The sequence below is a fragment of the Triticum dicoccoides genome, chromosome 7B (assembly GCF_002162155.2).
Source record: "Triticum dicoccoides isolate Atlit2015 ecotype Zavitan chromosome 7B, WEW_v2.0, whole genome shotgun sequence".
Taxonomy (NCBI): Eukaryota; Viridiplantae; Streptophyta; class Magnoliopsida; order Poales; family Poaceae; genus Triticum; species Triticum dicoccoides.
This window is the reverse complement of record NC_041393.1, coordinates 651557865-651572054: the sequence shown is the minus strand read 5'-3', so window position 1 is coordinate 651572054 and position 14190 is coordinate 651557865.

Below are 14190 nucleotides of genomic sequence, written 5' to 3'. Positions count from 1 at the left end.
GTGCATCATCACATTAAAACCAAAGTACATACATAGTTCTCATCTAACAACATAAAGCTCTGCAGAGCATCTAAATTAATTAAACCATGCATTGAAACTATGTAAAACATTTCAATGCGAAAACAAATGAGATCATAATCGCAACCAAGGTAACAACTGATCCAACGGCATAATGATACCAAGCCTCGGTATGAATGGCATATTTTTTAATTTTTCTAATCTTCAAGCGCATTGCATCCATCTTGATCTTGTGATCATCGACGACATCCGCAACATGCAACTCCAATATCATCTTCTCCTCCTCAATTTTTCTTATTTTTTCCTTCAAGAAATTGTTTTTTTCTTCAACTAAATTTAACCTCTCGACAATAGGGTCGGTTGGAATTTCCGGTTCAACAACCTCCTAGATAAATAAAATCTATGTCACGTTGGTCGGCATAATTTTCATAAATAATAAATGAACCAATAGTTATGAAAAGATAATATATATCACATCCGAATCATAGACAGGGCGAGGGCCGACGGGGGTGGATACCAAAACCATCGCACTATATAAGATGCAATAATAAAAGTAAGAAAACAGTACAAGTATCTATCTAAACATACAAGTAAGAATATTTTTTCTTTCAGAAAGAAGATAAGAACAAGAGGCTCACCACGGTGGTGCCGGCAATGAGATCGGCGCGGGCGATCGACGGCGGTGAAGACGAAGACCGGACGTGACAGACCGCTCAACCTAAACAAATATTGAGGAAAATGGAGTTTGGAGGTCGAGCTTGGAGAGGAGAAAGTTAAGTAGTGTGGCTCGGGCATTCCATCGAACACCTCGTGTGCATAGGAGGTGAGCTAGAGCACCACAAAGCTCTCCAACGGCCGGGCAGAAAAACAGAGCAGTGAAGTGCTCTGCTCGCGGGCGAGGGGTATATATAGGCAATTCATTGGTCCCGGTTCATGGCATGAACCGGGACTAAAGGGCAGCCTTTGGTCCCGGTTCAAGCCACCAACCGGGACCAATGGTGGTGGTCCAGGAGCGAGGCCCATTGGTCCCGGTTCGTCCCACCAACCGGGACCAAAAGGTCCAGACGAACCGGGACCAATGGCCCACGTGGCCCGGCCGGTCCCGGGGGCTCACGAACCGGGTCCAATGCCCCCATGGGTCCCGGTGGCATTGGACCCGGTTTTGGACTGAATCGGGACTAATGGGCTGACCCAGCCTGGACCATCGCCCCCTTTTCTACTAGTGGATGCTGCGCCCAGGCAACCATCCCTATGAACGGCGAGCCAGGGGACACCGGTGATTCGACCGGTTTCATGGGCTGCTACAACCGGCATTATGTGGTGCTACTACCAGCACCGCGGGGAGTTGGAACTGGTTATGCCAGAGCTGCGACGGCACATCGCTGTTTGCTAGAACCGGCACTCCGGGGAGCTGCAACCAGCAATCTGCGGTGCTACTACCAACAGAGGGCGGCGGGAGAGAGAGGTATTTTTGCTGGAAACATCAGTTGATTTTGCTACAACCATGCAATTGTTTTGCTGGAACGGACGATGGATTCAGCACGACGTGGGAGTTGCATAGGTTGTTTTTGCTGGAACCTTAGTTATTTTTTGCTGGAATCAGGGTAATTTTTTGCTTCAAGCCATTTACTGGGTTTACTAGTTGCTCAAGTTGTTTTGCTGGAAACTGCATTTTTTTTGCTGGAACCAGTTTTTGATTTTGCTGCAACCGACCACCGGAGTCATTTTTTATGCTGAGATGCGTTTTCCTGCTGCTATTCGTTGGTGCAGGTCCACGATGACGGCGAGCCAGGGGCAGCGGAGCCGTGCTATATTGAGCGGCATGAGTTGCTGGAACCGGCGTTTGGCAGAGTTGCATCCGGCAGGGAGCGGTTGGAACGACGGCGAGATGAGGAAGGCGTGTGATGATGGCGAATTAGGGCTGCGGAGAGAGCGGCGAGCGGCGATGATCAAGCATGCAGCGGTGATCCGTTGAGCGGCGGAGATTCGACGGGTCATGTCGCCCATCCATGGTGCTCGCGCCCCTGTACGTGCTCCCGTGACTTGCAGGGGAAAAGAGAAGGAAACAGTGTGGTGGGACGAAAGGGTCATGTATCTGACGGTTAAAAGGGGTGTCTCAGACATCCCGGATGCGACCGGCCGAAATTTGGGCCGGGGCGCCGGCGCCTATGACTGCCCAATTAATTTAGTGAACCCATGTTTACTCCTCATGAGATATAAGCCCATTTGTTTTTTAATTATTATTTTTTGCTTCTTCATTTCTGTGTCCATGGATTTTTTTTAGGGTTATTTCCATGGGAAGGCATATGTTAATCAAGTCCGAGCCTGACCAGAACACCTTTTTTAAAAAAAATACAAACAGAAATTCATGTTTTTAAGCAAAAAAAAAAGGTGGCTAGCTCTATGCTGGACACAACTAACCCAGGTTTTTTGTTGTTCTATAATTTTTTGCCATTTTGTCTGCGCAGCTAACAAATGCTTTGGTTTCTTGTAGAAAAAAGAAGAAGAAAAAAAGGTCTCTTTGTCTGAAATTTCTTGCTCATAATGTTCCATCTATCTTGCTTTCTTAAATTATACTCCCTCGGTCTGAAATACTTGTCGGAGAAATGGATGTATCTACACGTATTTTAATTCTAGATACATCCATTTACGAGAGTCGTTTTGGAAGGTGGCACTTTATACCATTTTTTGCAAGACATTACTGGAAATATTTAAAATTATCCATGCAAAAACAAAATCAAAACATGAAATGGTCATTAAGTATTTTTTTTTACTTTAATAATCTCTAAATATAAACTTTGAATGCTGAATTTACTTTTATTTTGCATACAACAACTTAGTTCTTGCTGGGAAAATCCAATTATCTTATCTTCATGGATAAAGACAGTTCATCATTGTTGTTGGCTCTCAATTTAATGGTGGATTTGATTTGTGCATATTATCTTTCTTGATGTGTTTTCCTCTAGTCCTAGCCAATCGATGCGGGTACCTCTGCAAGGTTGAGACCCCCATGTGCTTGGGGTTTTAAAGAGTAGCAGGTTGGAACATGGAAGTGTTTCTTGGTATGCCTGTGTGGCCGTGTGGCTTCAATTTTTTGTTGAAAAGGACCCGCTCGGGAACACAATTGACAGAAAAGACTCCCTCTGGACAAAATTGACAAAAAAGATCCCCTGGGCCGTGGCGGCAATCGCGCCGGGCGATACGTGGCACCTGCCGCCACGGCGTGAGGCGGCCAGCCCTGTCGCCACCGGGCCAGGCGGCAGGCCGTGTGCAACAGCTTCTGGCGCTGGGCGAGGAAACGGGAAGTCGATATGGGCCATGCCGCCACCGGGTGGGGCGGCACCATTGTTGCTGCTGCTGGCCACCGGACAGCCTCACACGAGTTCTCCGCAGTCAATTCGTCTGATTCCCGCACGTTTCATCTCGTCTTTTTGCTCTGGCACTGATTTCCGTGTGTTTCGTATTTTTACGTGACACTCACTGATTGCTACAGACTTGATTCCCTCTCCGATGCGTAATTTGCTCATGTTCTGCCAGCGCTGTTGCTGCCGCACGCCCAACAGCCATGCAGTTTTTTTTAGGGAACAACAACCGTGTTGTTGCTGCTGCGACTGATGAGACAGTACGCCTGGCCCGTGGCGGCATGGCCCACATACGTCTCTGTTCGGTTCGCAGTGCCAAAAGCCGTTGCACACAGCCTGCCGCCTGGCCCAGTGGCGGCAGGGCTGGCCGCCTCACGCCGTGGCGGCAGGTGCCACGTGTCGCCTGGCGCGCCTGCCACCACGACCCAGGGGGTCTTTTTTGTCACTTTTATTTGAAGGGGGTCTTTTCTGCCAATTGCGTTCGCCGGGGGTCTTTTTCAACAAAAAATCTGTGGCTTCATGGTTTGAGATTAGTCCGCATGACTCGTAGGGTTTCGCTTGTTTGTCTTTTTGGAACAATTTTGTAACGATTTCTGTCCGGTTTATTCTAACTAGTAAATATGCACGTGCAACACACGTCTATTTGGACTAATAAGTGTGCACGTGCAACACGCGTCTATTTGGATTAACACATTATACTATACTTAATACAAGACAATTTATTCATAAATTTGAAATTTCCCTATAAAGTACACAATCTCTTATTCCCAACTCATACAAATAATTTGAAATATCGTTTCTCCTTAATCAACATGTCTCTTGTATTAAAAGACCACCCACTTTTTCCAATGTATAAAACTCAAAATTATTTAGAAGATTCATCATGATTCTCCATATGCACACATTTATGCAAGTATAATCACACATGAAAATGTCACTTAGGACAAGCTAAGGAACCGTTTCAGTGCCAACAAACTCCAGTCAAGAATTATTGTTACAATTGAGTGTCAACCACACAATAGTAGGAAGAGACCTCTATGGTTTGTTGAAAAGAGGAAGCCATTGTCACATAGAGAAGTGTAGAGATGTCTTGACTCCATAGAATCAGCTGTGAAACAAGACAAAAAAATGCTAGTTGGACCATCCGATTCTACTATTACACCACAAGTGTTGTAATGTCTGGAAGCAAGAAAAGTGACTTACTTTATTATGAAAATAGAACATGTCAACCAAATAAAAATTACATTGATAAATTGTGTAATTATACTTGTTAATCACTGGACAAAAGCATTAATATGACAACTTGGAACAGTTACTTGAGTACTACACATTTCTTTAAGGGCTCAACATTCTAAAATTTTGACAATATAACAAATATCCTCTAAGTTCGTAGTAATAATGATACGTAGGCTACCACTTGTAAGAATAACAGTGGCAAAAAAGGGCCAACAAATGCCGGTTTAGAAAGAAAAAACTGCAGATATGCTTCCAATTTTAACAACTCTAGTGGATAAAACATACCTTACCTCCCAAGTCAGGAAAATAGTCAAATGAAAAAATGTACTTCTTATAAGTAGTAGAGATGAAGTCATAAGGATCATGATTCAAGATATTCGGAGAAACATGGTTGGTCTCTCTGTATGATGCGAAGTTGTTGCAGTCAGTAGAAGAGTGACCTGCCCTCCAGGCAGAAGACGAAGGCGGCGACGACACGTGTGCGTGTTCGGAGGAAGCCGCAGCTCCTCTTCGCATGTCTCCCGTTGTGGCTCGCGTGGGTGGTGGGCTGGTGACGACAGGCGACTCGCGATCGCGATTCCCTGATAGGAGACGATAGGATGCGCTCGCAATTAGTTTCCTAATAATTAGATGTGTTCGTGATTAGTTATCTAATAGGATGCGTCCGTGATTAGTTTCCTAATAATTAGATGTGTTCATGATTAATTTCCTAATAGGATGCGCTCGTGATTATTTTCCTAATAATAGGATGCACCCGTGATTAGTTTCCTAATAATAGGATGCGTTTGTGATTAGTTTCCTAATAATTAGATGCGTCTGTGATTAGTTTCTTAATAGGATGTGTCCGTGATTATAGTTTCCTAATTGATCAGGCGTGGACTTCATATTTTCCTTCACGGTGGAGTACGGTCAGTCAATGTAAATTGCTAAGTGCACACAGAGAACATATTAGGTTAAGGCTAGCCGTTAGATTAAGTTTAGTGGGACTAATCATGCGGTGGTAATGTATCCGTGTACGTTTTGTGGGGTGCACTTAAAAAAGATTATGTTTGCTCTTTTATAAGTACTAGTAAGCATGCACGTGCAACGCACGACTGATTAGTATGTTATTTTATATCCTAATTGAGCTTCTTGATGCCAGCGTTTTCAAGCATGGAGCGACATTTATTTTTCCTAGTTGCATCTGATACCTTGCAAGATGGACACCACAAAAATCAAACCAAGAAAAGCAATATAGAAAGAAGTCTTATAAGGATACAAATCCATACTTCACAAGATAGCCAAGGCAGCCGGAGCCGAGGTGTAAGGTGGATGTGCTTCTTCGGCCGCCTTCAATAACCCAGTCGCACTCATTTGCTAGATATGCTTAGCTGCACTGGATAATACAAATACATGGAGTACGGTCAGTCAATGTAAATTGCTAAGTGCACACAGAGAACATATTAGGTTAAGGCTAGCCGTTAGATTAAGTTTAGTGGGACTAATCATGCGGTGGTAATGTATCCGTGTACGTTTTGTGGGGTGCACTTAAAAAAGATTATGTTTGCTCTTTTATAAGTAGTATAGACTAACTGGGCGGTACTCTTCAGCGTAATAAATGGTCAAGACTAATCAGTTGCCTCCATTTGAAAAAAAAAACTTAAAATATAACAAGAAACAAACCTAGCACACTTTGTAAGCAGAGCGGATGTACAAAATCAAGACATGCATGGAAAATGCAGCGCGTGATTCAATTAATCAGATGCCAAATTATTAACTTTCAAAATAACAGAAGTAGAGAAACGTAGAGAGAAACGACTGGACATCAAAACATGTTTGAGCCTTGTATTGTTGTTTCCCCGAAAGAAATTGGCACTTGACCTACTGACCGGAATATGCGCGTGTTCATACGCATGTCAACGATGGCAATATGAACAGAGTTTGTTTTCCAACCAAGTGATGTTGAATAGGATTTATTTCCAGCCAAGTGGCTGATTGGATTGCGCATCCATGCTTCATTTCGTCGAAAACATTTAAAATGATAGGAGCATCTACGGCCGGAGACCCACCAAACTTCCGACAGGTCGCCTGGTCAGTGCCCGGACAGAGAAAACGCACTCAACCGAGCTTCCCATTGCTAGCCCAAACTTCCGGACTGACCGGCACTTCCATATCCGACCCATATCTAGGGCGGCTATGGGGAGGCCTAGACGCACCCAGGCACGCCCGCCACGATATGTACTGACCATAAGGGCCCGCACGGTCACACGTAGAGACCAACGGTTCTCGGTGCAGATGCATTCATGACGCCGCGTGGCGCCGCTCTAGTGCGCCGCCCGAGGCAGAAAGCCCGTCTATTTAAGCCGGATGGCGGTAGCGGAACCCTAGACCGTCTCATTCCTTCCCTCTCCCTCCCACCACGCCGCCAAATTCCTTGTTCCTCCCACCACCCCATAACGATGGCCCGGTAGAGGATCACCACCTATGCAATGTTGACGCCAGAGCGCCGGTTTCAGATTGAGGAGGAGATCTGGGCAAGGCACCCCTCTCGTGTCACGGTCGATTTGTCTCTGGATTCGCGTGAGTTGGAGGAGGAGGAGGAGATGGAGGAGGAGACGGAAGTGGGGCAGTACACCTAGCTCATGGAGGAGGAGGAGGAGGATCTAGAAGCGGATGACGCGGCGGAGCCGAAGAAGGAGCCGGCTGTGGGCTTCGGCATGCACGTCGCCATGGCCGGAGTTCGGGGGCCGCTCAGACGGCGAAGATGGCGGAGAGTAGACCACCATCCTCGAATCCATCCAAGATGAGGCATATGTGGAGTCTAATTGAAACTTCATCCGGCAGTGGAGGGCGGAGATCGACCGGCTCTTTGCCTCTAGTTCAGACGGCGAAGAGCCGGAGCTGCCGCACGTGGTGGAGTAGCCACATGCGCCCATCTACCCAGAGCCGGGCACAGAGATAGTGGACATCTCTGACGACGAGTAGTTTAGATATGTACGTATTATGTAGGTACACCTCACAATTTGAACGTCATACCGAAATATTGTAAATTCAAAACACATGTTAATTTTTTTGTCAAAATCAATATATCATGCGCACAAATAATACAGGTGAGTAGTCACGCACAAATGTTAAGTAGCGCCAGTGCCACCGACAAGGCACCGACCGAGTCGGTGTGTTTTGGTCATGCGCAACTGCATCCTAGAGCATTTACCTCATTGTATATGTTTTAACAATTTTAGAGTTTGGAACGTAAACAATTATCAACTACACACTTTTGTGATGCACACTATGTTATGTTAACTTGTAATCTGTTGGACCCAACCTTGATAAAACATTGTGTAGATGAATTAATTACCAAAAAACTCGTTTAGATTGCAACCGTACAGATCATATGACCCGTTTATGAAATTTGGATGGACTGCATTTCTGAAGAAAAAACATGGACCAAATAGGGCACTGGAGCTATTTTTTGGAACATATATGTGTATAACATCTAAAACAATAGTTTATTAAAATATCAAATTTCGAACTCCATTAGTAATTTCTGTTAAAAGGAGTAAGGCTTTTTGGCTCTTGGGAAGTTGGGCTCCATGAAGCCCAAAATTTTCAAAAATTAATAACTAAGTCTTTTTTGGTTAAAAAAATCTGAAAATAAATACACAAGTACTTACAGATGTATACTAGACGTAGTAAATCTTCATTATGAAATGCGTTTGGATGTGAGCTGTAAAAATGAAAAATCATGTACTTTTACAGTCAGTAGTACATGTGCTAGACATTTTTTTTGTAGCTCTCATAAAAATGTATTTCCACACTTGCGTGAATTTGGGTAATGGCTGCAAGGAATAAAAATAATGAAATATATAACCGATCAATGATTAATGTAAACTCATAAGCTACCGAGAGTAGGAATAATTGTCCAGACGAGGAGTATCTGAGCTCGAGCTGAAATGAGCTTGGATGAACAGTAAAACCGTAAAAAAAGTGAGAAACATATTTAAAAATTTCTTAAAACTTGTGGTAAATTTTGACAAATTTTCTAAGTGTTTGCAAATTTTCATCATGAGACCACATTTGTGGAAGGCGTGACAAAAAAACCGATGATCCAAAAATGCTACTTCCTAAAGCATTTTGGAGCACTGATTTTGTATTTTCTTTGCCACACCTTCCATGTATGTGATCTCAAGATGAAAATTTGCAGACACTTCAAACATTTGTCAAAACATTTGTCAATTTTACTATTTATCCGAGCTTGTTCGAGCTATAGCTCAGAAGGGTACTTTTGTAATCGTCCAAGTCTTATTCTTTAAAAGAAAAAAGCCGCCCCACCGCTGCAGGGAGGCTAGTTCCTCTATCGTTGCCGAAGAGTTCTTGGTGAAGAGACGTTTGGATAAATTGGTAAAACAACCTGATACATATAAGATATGTTTGTATTTTTTTCAGATTTTTTAAAACTTTAAAATATTTAAAATATTTTTTAAAAATTTCGAGCTTGATGGAGTTTCTTTGGCAATTTCCATTAGAAGTATCCGTTTCGGTCATTATACGTGTTCTCACTTATGTTCCTTCACATGTTTCCATGCGTGCAGCGTTGAGTCGTCAATCGACCGAGATATCACAGAATCTAGCATGAGTGCTATAGCATCACGATCCACTTGTCCCGGTCAATATTGTTGGCTTGCATCCGGTCTTACCCAAAGAATCGACTAAACATTACTGCTCGTCACATGGCTTCTAGAACGGTGAATTGGACGGATTCACCTGGTTGCAGAAGACTGACGTCGCTAGCTAATCAATTTACCTTTCTCCGCAAAAGGCTACTGCACCTTAATTTACCTAACCGGTGAAGGCTTGATCCGGAGCGGCTGAAGAGGGTCTTTTCACTGGAAAAGAGACGTCGGGGATCATTTTGCCGTTGCCCTGGTCAAAACTCTTGGGTAGATTTTGTAAAGTCTTCGTGCTTCTAACGTACTCCTTCCGTTCGAAATTACTTGTCATTAAAATGGATAAAAAGGGATGTATCTAGATGTATTTTAGTTCTAAATACATCTTTTTATTCATTTTAATAACAAGTATTTTTGGACGGAGGGAGTACACGAAACCGCTGGTCAAGTCTATTCTCGTAGCACTGGTTATCTCACGGTCACCCGATCGATGAGATTGCACCCGCTCGTTTGATTCATCGATCTATCACATGTTATTTCCGTATCCTCTATTCTTAAATAGGTACAACCTATTATCTGATTTTTCTGTCCATGCGACAATGCCACATTATGGAATCATACATGTAGTCCTAAGTTACGTTTTCCATTTATCTCTTCATGCATGACTTTTTTCCCGGGGAATTAAGTCAAATAAGACACTCTTACATTTGTTTTTGCATTAGTTTTAGTCTTCTACCCCTTGTTCATACATATTCTATTCTTAAATAGCCACAACCCACTATCTAATTTTCCTCACCATGCAACAATGCCACATCATCAAATCATGCATGTACTCCAAAGTTACTTTCTCCATTTATCTCTTCATGCAAAGCATACCACCTCATGCATGACTTATATTTCGGGGAATTAAGTCATGTAAGACACTTTTATATTTGTTTTTGCATTAATTTTAGTCTTCTACCACTTCTCCATACATATTCTTACAAGGTTTCCGCAGCACCGCGCGGGGCATTGTCTAGTATAATATGTTTTCATTCCAAATGACTATTTTATCAACACAAAGGATGACTACTAAAAAATCGATCTCAAACTCTCATAAGATTATTTAGTTGCTATATACTCTTTGTGTTCATAAATATAAGATATTTTGGATATTTCAATATCTAGTATATCTGGATTGAAATGAGTAAACAAACACGTGCACTCTCCTCCCCTCTCTTCCATCGCCCCCCCCTCTTGAGAGCCGTCCAGGGCTCCCTGGCCCAATCCTACGCCTCGTCCGACGCCGTTGCCAGATGGCGAAGGCTATGAAGAGGTGATTGGGTCCTCCTTATATATAAATTAGCCTAGCTAGTGTTGTCTTTAGGACTGGCTTTATGCCGTTATCAATGAGAAGCTTCTGTTCTGTGTGCTCGAGCAGCGTCGGAAGCGGATGGATCCCTCAGTCCTCTCACTGTTCTCGGTGGGCGGTGGCTGTACAGGGTGGATCTAGCCGGAGCTTCCCAAATAAGCTCGGTGGATTTCTTGGTCGAGTGAAGCGGGCTTTGTGCTTGCTACTCTTCTGGTCAAGAAAATCCAGGTGATGGGTGTTGCATGAAGTTCCTCGGTCGAGTTTTCCCACTACTTCAACCTCCGCTGCCAGAACAGAAGATCAGAGAAGGAGATGGTTCCGGCGAGCACTTCTACAACCTCCATGGAGTGGCCCTTCTTCCTTTGCCCAGAGATGGCAAGGATCACGCTGGAGATGGTGGCAGCCGCAGCTCCGTCGAGGTCATTGGTTGCAGCAGGACATGTTTGCTTGTTCCACTTCTTTGAGGGTCCTGTTTGCAATTAGGAAGGACATGATTGTAATCTTACTTTCTTTCAGTGTCTTTGTAGTGTGCTATAATTTTTTATATATGAAAGCAGCTTTCGGGGCCTTCACATCCCCTCCTCGTGTTAAAACAGAGAGTAAACAAACACACCAAACATGTCTACTTTTTTCGAGAAGAAAGAAGTCTAGATAACCCCCCGAGCTTCCACGAAACAAACACATAACCCCCTGAACTTCAAAACCGGGTATTTAACCCCCTGAAGTTTCCAAAACCAGATAAAACACCCCCTGTGGGCTTTGGATGGTGGTTTTAAGAGTGGTTTTGAACAAGTGGCCCATTTTACACAAGCCGCTGCTTGTCCCACCTCTAAACAACTCAATATCACCACACCTACGCACATGTATTCCATTAAACACGTAGCCTGCAACATGCACAACTCATCATCCATTCCTCTATTCTCATGCATTTCGTCTATGGCCAGTGATGATTGCTTCCTGAGCATGCTACGCTGCTGTTGCACTCAAAGTGCCAGCATGCATCACATTGCTCACCTGGTTGACGGTGCTCACATGCCTGACAAGTACGCCAGGTTGTGACGCCGTGCCACGTGCCCACGCCATTGCGCGCGCGTTCTGTAGCAGCATGCAGTCTGTTGTATTGTGTGGCTGATTCGACATTCGAGTTGATGCACCCATCAGAGTATTGAGGGGACGAGCGCAGAGTGGAACTGGAGGCCAGCAACAAGCTACGAGCAAGCGCTAGAGCTACATCTGTCACAATGCAATCCTGGCACATTGTGCATTGACCTTCTCCTCAGATGTAGGCGTACTTGTCTGTATCTGTCGTGCTAGCCACGAGATCAAGACACGGGATATCAACTACTTAGTTTGGTGATTTTGATTTTCTGTTGTGCTCTGCAAGCTAAGTGCCCAGTTGCAGACCAAGTAAAGCTCGGCAAGATACGTGGAAAGTCCACACACGTGCAACTGTGCAAAGCATCAGGCCGCGGCGTGGCCTGGGCATTACCGGTGATGAACGGAGGTGTGGCACGGCTGAAAATGTGCGGAGGAGCTGCGTAGGGGCAAACAGGTGATGACGAGCAGCCACAGACTGGCAGAGATCAAGTCGAGCTAGCTTCGTGTACGTCCTTTTCCAAAAAGCTTCGTGTACGTGAGCTTAGCTTCTACATGTTCCAAGTTGCATCCGTCACAAGGAAACTAGGATTTTTAAGGGCAACAGGGAAACTAGCTTCACATACTCTACTCCAAGTTGCATCAGGTGCTTCGGACGGACAGGAATAGGCAAGTCAAGCTTGCTGCTAACAGAAAATAGCAGGCTTGTGTGAAGTGGGCCACGTGGACAAAACAACTATTAAAACCACTCTACAAAGTCCTTAGGGGGTAATTTACCTGGTTTTGGAACCTCCAGGGGGTTAAATACCTGGTTTTAAAATTCAGGGGGTAATGTGATCGATTTGTGAAAACTCGGGGGGTTATCTGGACTTCTTTCGAGAAATGGTGGACTTTATTAACTCAAATGGAGCATCAAGTGGATATAAACATAATGAGCGCACCCTCGACCTCTGCATAGCTAGGATGCACAATTCCAACAACAACACACATGAAACACGCCGGCCAATAGCAAAATCATACCAGACCAAAGCAATGCATAAGCGTGTTTTTTTACCTCTGGAGCTAGCAACAACGATCGACAAGTCACAACTACCATATCGGCACAAACTATATCTTGACTCCACAAACATAACGAGGTTCTTCATTCGCAATGCCATGGGAAGAAACCGACAAAGACTAATAAACATATACGACATGTTACAAGCCTAAGTTACTCCGGGCAATACACAGGAGCACCTAGGTGGACCACCCCCTTTATGAAAATTAAATTCAAAAAATACCAGGAAAATTCAAAAAATCTGAAATCTTGAGATCTCAAACCTGGGTACCCAATCTACCCCCGTATGAAGTTTCATAGAAAAATACTAGTGAATGTATCCATGGCGAAGAAAATACAGTCGGAACTAAAATCCATCTAAACAATTTTTTCTATACGTACAAATTTGTTTGCCTTTTTTCCCACGGATACGTTTCTTCGTATTATTTCACAAAATTTCACACAAAAGTAGATTGGACACCCAGGGTTCATATCCCAAAACCCCAAAAATTTAAAACAAAATCCCAAATTTTTAAACATAATGTTTATATAGGGGTGTGGAGCACCAGGTGCTACAAATCCTCTTCCAATTTATCCCCACTATTGAGTAGTCTGTAAGGGCATCTCTAGTGGCAACCTGCAAATTTCCTCCCGCATCCGTCCGCGGACAGGGGGGGGGGGGGGCAGTCCTCGTACACGGATGCGAGAGGACGCAATCCAACCGTAGCCGCATACATTTTGACCAACACTTAAACAAACTGGATGAAATTCATATAAACCGGATGATATTCATCAAAGTTTGGATACAAAATAGCACAAATCATCCATAAGTACGTAACATGCAAATTAAGTCTAGTACAACAATGTCTCAAATTCGTCAAGATTTTGAATGTCCAACAAATTTTTCATCAATAGATCATGTCGTTCCACACAAACTTGCCTTTCAGCTTCATCCAACAGTGTGTACACATAAATGGCCGTCCCTCTGCCCTGTGGTACATCATAGCAGCGCATGCGGGCTACATATAACGTATGGACCAACATTGACTGAATGAATCAATTAACAACTTGAGCAAAAGGAATCAAAACTTACCATCTCGTCCTCTGCCACGTGCAATGGCCACCTTGCTTCGAGTTGACAAACCACGTCGCAAAAACTTCGTGACGCTGGTCTGAATAGTGTGCCAGTGATACTACAATGACCTCACGTTGCAATGTTGAACGGTGTACATGTCCTAAGGCGCAATGTGCTTTGGTGCATGAAACGTTTCATGCACTTGCTGCCAGAAGACCTCCCTTTGCTCCTGCCTATGAAATCTGCAGATACGGCCAACCACGCATCGCACAACATCTCACCATCCCTCGTACTCTAAAAAAGACATAGGACATAGCATTTGGAAATAACTTCAATGGCATTTGACCTAACACATGGCGAGCGTGGTGTCC